The following is a 13,556-nucleotide window of genomic DNA, read 5'->3' as shown; positions in this document are numbered from 1 at the left end:
TAAGCAAAGACATAAAAGAATGGAAGGAAGAAGGCATCCACGGTCTGGAGGAAGAACATTCACACAGACGGAGAAAAAGTGCAGCGACCTTGAGGTGGGAGCTCGTTTGATGTGTGTTCAATGAGCAGTAAGGAGGCAAGTGTGGTGAGAGCAAACTCAGAAGAGGAGAGTGTTAGGAGAGGGGTCAGTGAGAGGGAGGGGCCAGACCCCAAGGTCACCTTGTGGGCCAGTTTAGGACTTTGTCTTTTACTCTGAGAAGGAAGCCATTGAAGGGTTTTGAGCTGATCTGCAGTTCAAAAGGATGATTCTGGATACTGTGTGGACAGTGCACTGTAGGAAAACAAGGGTAGATGCAGAGAAATCCACTAAGAAGCCTTGGCAATAATCTAGGTAGAGGTGGTAGCAAGTGACCAGATAAGCTTTTCAGGTAGAAACAATAGGGTTTGCTCATGGATTGGATATGGGCCATGAGAGAAAAACAAGAATCCACAGGAGTTACAGTTATTGGCTTGATTCTTAATTGTATATTTTTTTCTAGAATGACACTATTTAGCAAAGATCTAGAAGAAACTTACATGAAACATTTACATAAGCTGGCAATGAAACAGAAGCTTCTTGGCATGACTCAATGGCAGAAATCATACAGGAAAGATAGAAAGATCTGACTGTATAAAAAAATATAGCACAACATAAAATTACACACAAAGTAAAAGGGCAAACTAAGAAAAAATGTCTATACATCAATATATAATATTCCAAGCGTTGTTACATGTCATGTAACATGTTGGGTCCACGTAACATGTAACATGTCATGTAAGTCTTTGAAGTCAACTAGAAAGATGTAAACCTGAATAGAGGAGGGATCTAAGACATCAGTGAGATAGTCAGTAGAGAAGAAATACAAATAGACAGACAACAAGTAAAGGTAAAATTGCTCAACATACCTAATAGTCAAAGAAATGCAAATTAAAACAGTAATGGGACATATTTGTTTTATCATTAAATTGATGAAAATTAAAAGAAGGATATACACAGTGAATACAATTGCAGGTCACTCTCATTTGTTGTTGAGGTGGGGGTGGACACAGGAAATGGAGCTGGCCCCATCTTTCAGCAAACCCCCAACAGGATGAAGGAAGGAAATGACAGATGTGAAGGCAGGGAGGCAGAGCTGCTCCATGCCCACCCAAACCTGTTTTCTGGTCTTCCTGGGCACTCCAGTAGAACCCATGTTTTCCCAGATTGTGGCAGCAGAAGTGATGGGCACTGTTCTAAATCCGTTCCAGACCTGGCCTATAAGCCCTCCCAGGGGCCATATTTTCTCTTTCCCCATCTGATGCTGGAAGCAAAGGACTCAGGGGACTCAGGGTGGAGGAGCCACGAGATGGAGAAAGCCTGGATCCCTAAGCGGTCCTTTGCAAGGTCTCCCCCATCACCCTTGTAAAAATCAACCTTTATTCTCTGCGATCGTGGAATATATCTGTTATAGCAGCTATGATTATCCTATTAAGACAGGCAGAAATCAATTAAACATGGAAATGAGAACGAGAGAGAGAGAGAGAGAGAAAGAAAGAGATGAACAAAGATAATGTTTTTCTTGCGGATAAAAGAACTAAATATACAAATATCTAGCAAGACTAAACAAGAGGAAAGTTAGAAAAAAAAAAGCAAATAAAAAAAAAAGAAAAACAAATGAGAGATACTTTGGAGACCTTAAAAATAAAAATCCAATCATATGATTATTATGGAGCGTGCGGAGGGAGAGGCCACCCCAGGCCAGGAAGCATTTTCGAAGTACAGATATTTCCTAATTCATACAACTTATACCAGGAAATAAAAAATACAGAAAAGCTCCCTGTATCATTTTTGTGACTAGAACAGCATTAATTCCAAAACCATGTAAGAACTGAATGAGACTAACAGGTGATGAGTCCATTTAGTAATGAACATAGATGGAGTAATCTAAAATCAACATGCAGACTCTCGGGTAAGGATGACAGATGGAACACACACCCTGATGTTTGCTCCCTCCTGAAACCCACTGAAACAAACATGAAGAAATGGGGGAAACACAGGGATGAGAACTGGAAGATAAAAGAGCAAGAAAATTGGGGGAACTGAAAAGGATACCAACAAGTGAAAAATGACTTAGCAGAACTGAGAAAGCAGAATCCTGTGTGAGAATTGAGGAAAATGCAAATCAAACCTTATTCACACTGCAGGATGTCCACCATGGCTGAGGAGGTGGGGGAGCAGTGGAGGCATCCGATGAAGAGGGGATGGTAGGAAGTCATGGAAGCAGGAAGGAGGCCCCCAGATCCTCTCGCCCACTTTCTGCATTTGGATGGCTGACTTTTCCCCACCTTGGAAAAAGGACTGACTGGGAATGCCCTAGAGATGTTACAAAGGGTTTCTTGGCCAGGTGGGAAGGGGGTGGGTGAGAGGCGTGGTTGAGGATGGTGACTAGAAGACCATGGGATTAGTGAAGAATGCATACCTGAGTCTGAGAAACCCCCCAGCCCTCTTCTATTTACATTCCAGAAAGTTGGCAGCCAGACCCTTCTTCCTCCAGACAAGAGAACTGTGAGTCTTCCCTGGGGATCCAAGCAGCCTGAGAGGGAAGGCTGAACAACATGACAAGGGTGTTTCTTCAACAAAATAGCCAAGGACCTCAGCCTCCCAGTGCCCCCAGTGTTCCCAGGGCACAAGCCCCGCCAGTGGCTCAGGGCGTCCAACGATCTTTGAAATTTGAACAGTTAACCTCCTATTGTCACATAGCTAAGGAAAAGCTCTCCAGTGAAAGAGAAAGAACTGAACAGAGCGTGGGGAAAGGAACTGGAGGAAACAGTGGCCATCAAGGGAGTCATGAATAAAAACAGGTAAACAATTCACAAGCAACATTCAGAGAAATAAAACAGCCCTTGGAAATTGAAAATTATTATGACAGCAGAAATTTAAATTTCCATGAAAGGAGTGAAATATAAAGCTGAGGAAATTGCCCAGATAATAAGAATAAGAGAAAAGGATGGAGGGAGGGGAAAAAGGAGGAGAGGGAGAATGAGAAAGAATGAGAACAGCAGAGAAATGGAAGAGAGAAAAAATAATAAGACAGCTGGTCCAAGAGGTTAATATTTGAAGAAAGGGAGTTCTAGAAAGAGAAAACAGAGAGGGGGAACTCATTCATGAACTAATCCAAGAAATTTCCCCATGAATTTCTAGATCGAAAAGGCCTCTCGTTGTGCTGAGCAAATGGATGGAAATAGACACAGGCTCAGTCTTGTCCCTGTGGCATTTCAGGGCGCGGGAAACAAAGAGAAGATACTAATAAAGTGAAAGCAATAGATCACATATTATCATAGTCATCATAATGGTCAGACTTTTCAACAACCATGGAGGCTAGAAGAGACTAGAGCAGCGCCTTCAGAATTCTGAGGACAAATATTTTCCAGCTCAAAACAGGGCATCAAACTATTAGTTTCAAGGTGAAAAGAGACATTTTAGATAGAAAGAGCCTCAGGATGTATTTTGCATTCCCCTTTTTTCTGGTTGTTGCTGAAGGATATGATCCACCCATACAAAGAAGTAAACAAAGGTACAAGAACCAGGAAAATGCAGGGGGAGACGAAGGGAAGCCGCAGGTCATGAAGGAAGAGAGACCCCAAATGGCAGCTGTGTACCAGGCATAGAAGCAAGGAGTCCAGCCTTCCAACTGAAGGCTGCAGGAGTGACTTTGTAGAAAGAGAATCAACAGAATCCCTGCTGTGTCAGAATGTCTTGAGAGGAGATTCAGACATGTGACCAGGAATTTGGGATTGGATTGTATCAGAACATCCAAAAGAAAAACAAAATTTTTTAAAGACGATTGTTTAAATTTCAGTTAAAACAAATTATTACACAGGAAAGGAAATTGTAAGGGTTTATCACATGGGAGAAAAGTGCACACAGATCAACCCAAAGTTTTTTCTCAAGATTGCCTGGAATTCACACTAAACACTGGGCTTCAACCGCACTGGCAGAGCTTAGCGAAATGGCCACTTGTACCCACCAGGGAATCTGGACACCATTCACTCACTACACATTCCACCTCAGAATACAGCCCACATTTTGCAACCATGATGAAGTTAAATATGGAATAAATGGCAAAAATATAACTAACAGTAGATAATGGAAAAATTAATATCACATTTCAAAATAACTCGTGATGAAAATTCACAGAGGACCAGGCTGCTGTGTGCTTTCTGCTCGCCCGGGAGCAATGGATGGCACAGTGAGAATCCTGGCTGGAAATGTGGAGTATTGCCTTGCAGTTCAGGAGCATGACCAGCAGACTGATTATCACCTCTTCTAGTCATCACTACAGTGAAAAGCTGAAGCAACACCTAAGACAAGAGCAAAGGAAGGCCTAAGGAAGGAGATGAAACTAGCGTCTGCAGGTGATATGAAGGAACTCCAAAGATATACACAAAAAGGCTTTAGAAATAATAGGAGAAACTACCAAGTCACCAAACACAAGATCAACATGCAGAACTCATTACATTTCTAGGCACGAGCAACAATTACAGACGTAAGTTTCTGTATCTGTAACACAGAATTACAGCAGCTACTTGAGCTTATCTTTAGTCTGACTGGTTTCTGATTTACTCTGGTTTTTTAAACCGCAGCTGTGTCATTTTGTGTTTCACTTTATCTCAGTGAACTGAAGATCATTTTCAATGTATATTTTTAAGGAAAAATACCTTAGGTTCTTTCCTATGAAAACTCTTTGGGTTGTCTTTACAAAATTAGGACAATTTAATGGGCATAAAATTACTAGATCAAAATATTTCTCCCTGTTCTCAAGAGAGGCTAATTTGTCATCTTCTAGCATTTACTGCAGCAGTAGAAAACTTTGAAACCAAAATTTTTTATTAAGTCCTTTGCAAGTAACTCTTTCTTCTTTGAACAATGATGATTATAGATTATTTTTCTTACTAGTCATAGAAGAATAAATTTTGCCAGCTATGCCTAGAGGCAGTATTCAATTATCTTTCTTTCTACACACTTAGGAGAATCATATTTCTCAGCCCCATTGAAATTGGGCAAGACAGGCTTACTTGTTTTGTCCACAGAAATGTAAATGGAAGTGTCACTTCTGCATGGGAGCATTTAATTGCTTATCTTTCTTCTCTTGTTGTAGAAACACTTGCTGATTTGGAGAGGCCATAAGATTGAAGAACCAAGCTTCGAGGACAGTGTACTGGAAATCCTGGATCCTCAGCAGACATTGCACAGGAGAAAAATAAACTTTTCTCATGCGATGCCACTGAATAGCTCCAGCAGACACAAGCCTATCCTGACTGATAGGATATAAATCTCTTTTTATTGATTTTGTCTGGGATGCAGTAAGTCCCTTTAATCAGCACACACAATTTTCTTCACTTCAAGAAAGTTTTCTCCTACAACATCTTAAATCATTAATTCTATTTTTATTCTGCTGGCCTGTCCTCAGGAAAACTTATGCATTTGCTGTCTCCCTATTCCTTATTGTTTTGTAGATGATCATTTTAAAATTAAATTACTTTTTCTTTCCACATTCTGGGAGATATTCTGAAGTTGTTATTCCATATCAATGATTACTTACCACAGCAGCAGCTGTGATTTAAGAATATTAGCAGCCACGTTAGCCCTTGTCTACACCCCAGATAGGAATGTTAGCAGATTCATTTCTGGGGAAAAATGACTAGTACAGGAGAAAAGTACTAGGGATGCTGAGAGCTGGGCATCCTTCAAAAACTACAGAGGCTTTGCCTGATTATTCTATTAGGTTGATGCAAAAGTAATTGCGCTTTTTGCAATTATTTTTAACCTTTTAAATTGCAGTTACTTTTACACGGTTCTCAATAGGTGTAACTTTGCCTCCCAGGAGAAATTTGTCAGTGTCTAGAAAGTTTTTTGGGTGTCATAAATGATGAGGAGGTGCTACTGGCATCTAGTGGTAAAAGCCAGGGAAGCTGCTAAACATCCTACAATGCACAGGACAGCCCTTAGAACAAAGGCCGAAATGTCAATAGTACCAAAGGTCAGAAACTGTTCTAGAGTAAAAATCCAACATTTAGCAAATCACACACACAGAGAATTTCCAAGCACTTTTATGCTGTAGTCGTTCTTCTTTAACTTCTAATGTTTAAAAATTTGCAAACATACAGAAAAAATATACAGAACGAATAATATGAAATATGAGCAACAACACCTGTTTGGAAAGCCTCTAATAAATAGCACAAAAAATCTAAACATATAAAGCAACACGAGGGAAATAGATAACACAGGGCCCTGAATTAAACCATTTAAAGGCCCTATACATCATATCTTTAAAAAGAAAAGAGAAGACATCCATGAAACTAGAATAGAATACTATAAAATGAGACTCCACTGAGAACACAAATAGTACCTTTTGCCATTAAAAATATGATAGAGATAAAAAATAACTTAATAAAATAGTAGGAAGAGAACACTGACAAAATGTTTTGGGAAGTACAAAAAACAAAAAGAGATGAAAATTAACATAGAAAGCATGAGAAATATGAAGTACCAATCCAGGAAACCAACTAAGTGAAGAGACATACCATATTCATGGATCAGAAGACTCAATAATGTTAAGATGCCCACTCTCCTAATATTGATGCATAAGTTCAACACAATGCCCCCCAAACAACTTCTCTGTGGAAACTGATAAACTGATTCTAAGATTTTTATGAAAAAACAAAGGACTTAGGATAACCAGAAAAAAAACTGTGAGGGAAAAAAAAAGGTTGGAGGACTTGCAGTACCTGATTCTAAGACTTGATATAAAGCAACAAAGATTAAAAGAGTATAGTGTTAGTTAACCGATAACCAAATAGATCTGTAGAACAGAATCGAGGGTTCAGAAGTAGATCTACTTTATATATTTAATTAATTATTTTAAAATTAAAAATGCCAAAGCAATTCAATGGAGAAGAAAAATATTTTCAACAAATGCTGCAGAAACAATTGAATATCCATATGGGGCAAAAATGAACCTCAATACATGAAAATTAATGAAACATTGATTATACATCTAAACATAGAAGCAAAAGCAATAAAGCTTCTACAAGGAAACATAAGACAAGCACTGTTATGATACTCGGGTAGACAAAGATTCTTGGTACTTAGAAAACATTAAACATTAAAAAATATATAAATTGGACTGCATCAAACTTAAGAATTTTTGTTCTTCCAAAGACACCATTAAGAAAATAATGGTGTCTACCCTATTAATAAAATAATGGTGTCTAGCCACACAGATAAAATATGTGCAATTCTGCAATTGGAAAAGGATTTATATCCAGAATAGTTAAAGGACTCCTAGAACTTAATAACAGAAAGAAAAAAAATCCAATAAAAGTAAACAAAAAGCTGGAACAGGTACCTTCTAAGAGAGGAAATTGTAGTAGCTGGTAAGCACAGAAAAAATGCTCAACATCATCAGTCATCAGGGGAATGCAAGGTCAAACCACAGTGAGAGTCCTGTACGCATTTGTGAGAATAGCCAACATTAAAAAGACTATCAATACAAAATGTTGGCAAGGATATAAAGGAACAGAAACTCTCATACATTGGTGGGGTGGAGGGTGGTTAATATGATACCATCACTTGGTAATTTGTCTGGCAATTTCTTATAAAGTTTCATGTCCTCGTATCCTATGACCCAGCAATTTCATATCTAAGTATTTAACCAAGAGAAAGGAAAATGCATGTTAAGGGCTGGATTGAGTCCCCCCAAATTCATATAAGTTCTGACCCCTTATACCTCAGAATGTGACTATATATGGAGATAAGGTCTTTAAAGAGTCAATTAAGTTAAAATGAGGTCATTAGGGTAAGCCCTAAACCAAATGACTGGTGTCCTTATAAGAAGAGGAGATGAGGATACAGTTAAGTACAGAGGGAAGACCGTGTGAAAGCACAGGGAGGAGAAGACAGCCATCCTCAAGCCAAGTAGAGACACCTCAGCAAAACCCAGCCCTGCTGACACCTTAATCTTGGATTTATGGTTTCCAGAGTTGTGAGAATATAAACTTCTGTTATTTAAGCCATCTACTCTGTGACACTTAATTATGGCAGTCCTAGCAAATATTACAATGTATGTCCATAAAAAGACTTATTCAGGAATGATCACAGCAGCTTTGTTCATAATAGCTAAGTTGGAAGGTAACCCAAATGTCAACAGGTAAATTGATAAGCAAATGTGGTACATTCTTGCAAAGAATATTGCTGAGGAACAAAAAGGAACTGATACATGGAACAGCATGGATGAACCTCAAAAACTTTGTGGTGAGTGAGAAATGCCAGACACAAAAGAGTACATGTTCTACGATTTTGCTCACAAAAAGTTCCAGAAGACATAAATGCTACTGAAACAATTGGGAAGAAATCAGAGTAGTGGTTGCCTCTGGGAGTGAAGTGTTGCTGAATTTATGTTCTATATATTGATACAGGAGCAGGTTACGTGCATTTGTCAAAACTCATCAAACTATACATTTAAGATCTGTGCATTTGACTGTATGTAAATTGTAATAAAAGGTAAACAAAAAAGATGACAAGTAAAAAAGAAAAAATGAGGAATTTGGAGGATGAGTCCATAAAGCCTAACATTTGTATAACAGAAATTCCATAGAGGGGGAAAAAAACCAGAAAACCAAGGGAAGATTATAAAAGAAATAAGGAATATATGCCTCAGAATTAAGGATATGATTTTCTGGATTGAAGAGCCCCCTGAGTCCTCAGCACAATAAATGACAAAAGACCCACACCAGCATGGAATTTCAGAACAGGGGTTGGGGGGCGTGGAGATCCTAAAAGGATCAAGAGTAAGAGGGGAGAAAAAAATCTCACAGTCAATGGATTGGAAATAAAAACAGCATTGGACTTCTCAAAAGTAAGGGAAGATATTGGCAGGAATGTTCCAAAGAAAAGAAGTATAAAACTAGACAGAGAAAGTCATGAAAATCAGCAGAGAGCACGTCCAACGGAGTGCCTGAGAAGATGGCAAGAAGGAATCCTGGGACAGTTGTGCGGCGGGCTTACACAGAAACCAGTGCAGACACCGGCAAAAGGCAAGGAACATCTACCGGGTCTCAAGGGAATGGGTCCAAGTGATGCCTTAAGGTATCTGAACCCACAAAGATGAAATTTATACTTGTGGTAGAGAGTTCAGAAATGCGTTTGTGGTGAATACTTAGAAAATAAAATGAACGAAATATAAGGTAATTTGGGGGATAATAAAACACAATCTCAGTACATCATTCCATGGCTAGGCTATAAAAAAATATTTACATGGTCAGAAAATGTAAAATCTGAATATCTGTCTTACGGACAGCTGTGATTTGACTATGTTGTGGGTTTAGGGATAGAGGAGTGGGGTGGGTAGGAAAGTGATGTGTTAAGTGACCAGTTCTCATCTTCCTTCATAGGGGATTAATGGATAATACTAAATCTGGAAAATCAACAAATGGCAGGAGAAGCTTTATTTTTTCTCTTCCAAAACTATAGAGGCAATTTCAGAATAAATAGATCTAAAGTGGGTTCCTTCAGGGGGAATGGGAGCAGGGGCCTAAAATGGTGGCGCAGGGAAACGCTGTGCTTGTTTGAGTCTTGTACAATGATTTGCCTTTTTAAACAACAGCTATCAGCACACTGTCAAATTACTTAGACAATTGTTTAGACCGGCTGCTTCACCAGCTAGCTGCTTCTTTACTTTGTTTTCCTTTCTCCACCTTTTTTTAAATGTTCGTAGCCACCTATTTACAACAGCCCCAAACTAGAAACAACCCAAATGTCCATTAACAGTGGAATGGATGAATAAATTACTTTTTCTGCCTTTTAATTCATCACCACACTGCCCTCCAGGAAGAGGCTATAAATTATGTCCTTCCAACAATTCACGAGAATTCCCTTTTCCCTACACCTGTCCAGCTCAGAATATGATTATCATTTATTTTAATCTTCTTTGAACTGATAGGCCAAGCCTGGGGTCTCACTTCATTTCACATCTTTGATGATCAGCCATTTTGAACCCATGTTCATACATATTATTTGTTCTTTATTCTTTAATGAATTACTTGTGCATATTTTTCAGCCCTTTTTAAAATTGAAATGGCTTGCCAGATTCTTATTTATTTAAAAGAAAAAGATGTTTATGTACTAAAGCTATTAACCTTTTTGTCTGGTATACAGGATGGAAATATTATTTTCCTTCATTGCCATATACTTTCTAAATTTATACCAGTTTTAGAAATATCAAATATCATATTTTTTATATACCATGAACTAAGGGTATTTCTTTTACTGGGAGAAAGAAACCAAAGCTGACCACACGGGCAAGGGCGACCTGGGCGACCAGCTAATCTGTGGGCTGACAGGAAAATAGGGAACCCTGAAAGGAAGGGATAAGATCAGGTTAAGGGGGAGGATATCTACCAGTTGATCTGGTCCTGCTTGGGGGAGCCGGGTGGGAGAAGGGTGGCCCAGATGCACAGGGAGAGTCCAGAGGTGGCGGGTCCACGCTTTAGGGACATGGAGCTGGAGAACGCAATCTGGGGGTTCTCAGCTTTGGGGTACAAGCGCCATCACAGTAGTGGATTCAGGTGCTGGGAGGTGTCTTCCGGAAGGGTGGGGGAAGAGGGGCATTTCAGGGCATGAAGTACATTCCCTGACAGTGCCACACCTTCTCTTTCATCTGACCCTTTTCCGACCCCAGTCCCTTCTCATCCCTTAAAGTCTCTCCTCACCAGATTCTGTCATCTTCTTCTTGTGCCCACACTTGCTCCCCTCAGAACGTAGAATGATACAAAGTCCTGGGGTGGGAGCTCTAGAACCTGAGGCTGTGCCCGTCCACTAGGTTTGGGGGACCCTAAGAGGGGACTTCTGTATGTGCAGGTCTGGTTTCTGATGGAGGGAATGAATCTCTGTAAGTGTGCGTGTGTCTCTCAGCATGTCCACGTGCATACCTGAGGATTAGTTATGGGAGACACCTGAGGCCAGCTTCACAACCGGGAGACCCAGCTGCTGTGGATGGATATGACCCTAGGGCGTGCATGTGAAGGCCAAAGGCAATGGTGGTTGTGACAATCAAATGAGTGTGGAGAGCCAGACGGGGTAAGAGACAATTTAAATTGATGTAAGCTACAATTGATATAACCCATCTGTGGGATCCCTGGCTACTCCTGTCCTGCAACCCCTCCTGCAGGAGAGAAGCTTCCCCTGCTCCATGGACCCCAGGCCAGCCCAGGCCCCACCTGCCGGGGCTCCACAGGTCAGGAGCATGAGGAGGGCTGTCAGCACCAGGACCTTGCTCATGAGAAGTCCACACAACAGAAGCCCCGGGAAACTGTTAGCAGGCAAACAGGGAGGGAGAAAGAAGTTTGGTCCCACTGAGGGAGAATAGAGGGAGGATCCAGGTTGGGGCTGCAGCCCTTGTACCCAGCCTGGAGCCTGTGTATAAGCCAGACCCACCCTGAACTCACTCGGGTCAGCCAGAGGGACCTCCTCGAACAAGATCACTGGGACCCAGTCCCCCTGGGTAGAGGGAGAGTTTGTCCAGAAAAAAAGAAATGACCAGAGTTCTCATTTCTCTGGGTGACACTGTCAGGGGGGCCACAGCACAGAGCTCTGGGTCCCAAGGGAAGAACAGAGGGAGAGAGCCCCAGATGTGCAATAGACACACCTGGATGGGGACCACCCAGAGGTGCCCTGGAGAATACCTGAGCCAGGAGCCAGGAGAAGCACAGGACCAGGAGACAGGAGGCCTGGGTCCTAGTCCTGCTTCAGCCCTGAAGGAGCCCCGTGACTTGGGACAGGCCTCATTGCCCTCACTTGTGAATCCGCACTGATGGAAGGCCTTTCATTTCTGATAAGCAGCTATTTCCCAGCTCCATCATGGGGGAAGTTGAGAGCTGCTCCTCCACCCCAGCCCAGTGGGCATTGTCCCCGAGGTTTCCTTCTCGCTCTAAAACAATCCTGCTTTCCCACCTGTGGTCCTTTGGACGCTGATAGTTGATGCCCCTATAACATCCGTCCTCCTTTTGTCTGTCTCTTTGCCCTTATCCCCGGGCTCTGCTCACTCCTATGGTAAGGAGAACCCTTCACTGAGGCAGAGTGAGGAGTAGGAGTTGGGGCTGGGGGAACAGGGGCAAAGCAGTAGACTTAGAATCAAGCCTCCTTGATAGTTTCCCATTGCAGTCTAACTGCACACACAGCTCCCTGGGCAGGCATTAGACTGGCCGCCACTGGAATTACACACGGCACCTAATTTTCTCTCTAAATACGTATATACCTATAAGTATATGTTTATTAAATACAGAGGGTGCCAAAAAAATGTATAAGGGGGCCGGCACAGTGGGTCAGGCGGTTAGAGCTCTATGCTCCTAACTCCAAAGGCTGCCGGTTCAATTCCCACATGGGCCAGTGGGCTCTCAACCACAAGGTTGCCGGTTCAACTCTGCGAGTCCCACAAGGGACTGTGGGCTCCACCCCCTGCAACTAAGATTGAACACAGCACCTTGGGCTGAGCTCCCGGCTCAGTTGGTTGGAGCGAGTCCTCTCTACCACAAGGTTGCCTGCTGGACCTGGAGCTAAGCTGTGCCCTCCACAACTAAGCTGAAAGGCGCCCTCACCACTAAGAAAAGGTCCTGGAAGTACACACTGTTCCCCAATAAAAGTCCTGTTCACCTTCCCCAATAAAATCTGGAGAAAAAATGTATACACCTTTTAAGAAAGGAAGAAACTGTATTAAAATTGTAATGTAATGAATACCGCTAGCCTTCATTTGATTAAAGCCATCTTTTGAGCAAATGTCATACTCCACATTGCTACAGTAATTCAATTCAACTTTGAAAAGTATACGTAGATAACTATATCTCCTAAAACGTATGCATTTTTGGCACCCTCCATATATAAGTATATATTTAAGTGTATACGACATCTGACAATTAAGTTCGCAAACTCATCCTAGAGTTCGCAAACTCATCTCAAACACACCTCATTGCTGAATATCACTAGGGTCACCTTGGAAGTCCTCCCCTTGGGAAGCTATGCACCAATGTCAGCGCCTAGTCCACCCTTAAAGCAATTTTAGAACTTTTTCTGGAAGGGCCATCAGAGCTGTCATCTTATTACCCTTGATGTCCTGTATGTCATCAAAGTGTCTTCCTTTCAATATTTCCTTTATCTTCAGGTTATAAAAGAAGTCACTGGGAGCCAGATCAGGTGAGTAGGGAGGGTGTTCCAATACCGTTATTTGTTTACTGGTTAAAAACTCCCCCACAGACAGTGCCGTGTGAGCACGTGCATTGTCGTGATGCAAGAGCCATAAATTGTTGGTGAAAAGTTCAGGTCGTCTAACTTTTTCACGTAACCTGTTCAGCACTTCCAAATAGTGAACTTGGTTAACTGGTTGTCCAGTTGGTACAAATTCATAATGCATACTCCCTCTGATGTAAAAAAATGTTGCAACAAATTCATGAACGTAATTGTCAGACCTCACATAAATATATTAAGTA

Source organism: Rhinolophus hipposideros (assembly GCF_964194185.1).
Source record: "Rhinolophus hipposideros genome assembly, chromosome: 3".
NCBI lineage: Eukaryota > Metazoa > Chordata > Mammalia > Chiroptera > Rhinolophidae > Rhinolophus > Rhinolophus hipposideros.
The sequence above is the reverse complement of the archived record's forward strand: the minus strand, read 5'-3'. Positions refer to the sequence as shown.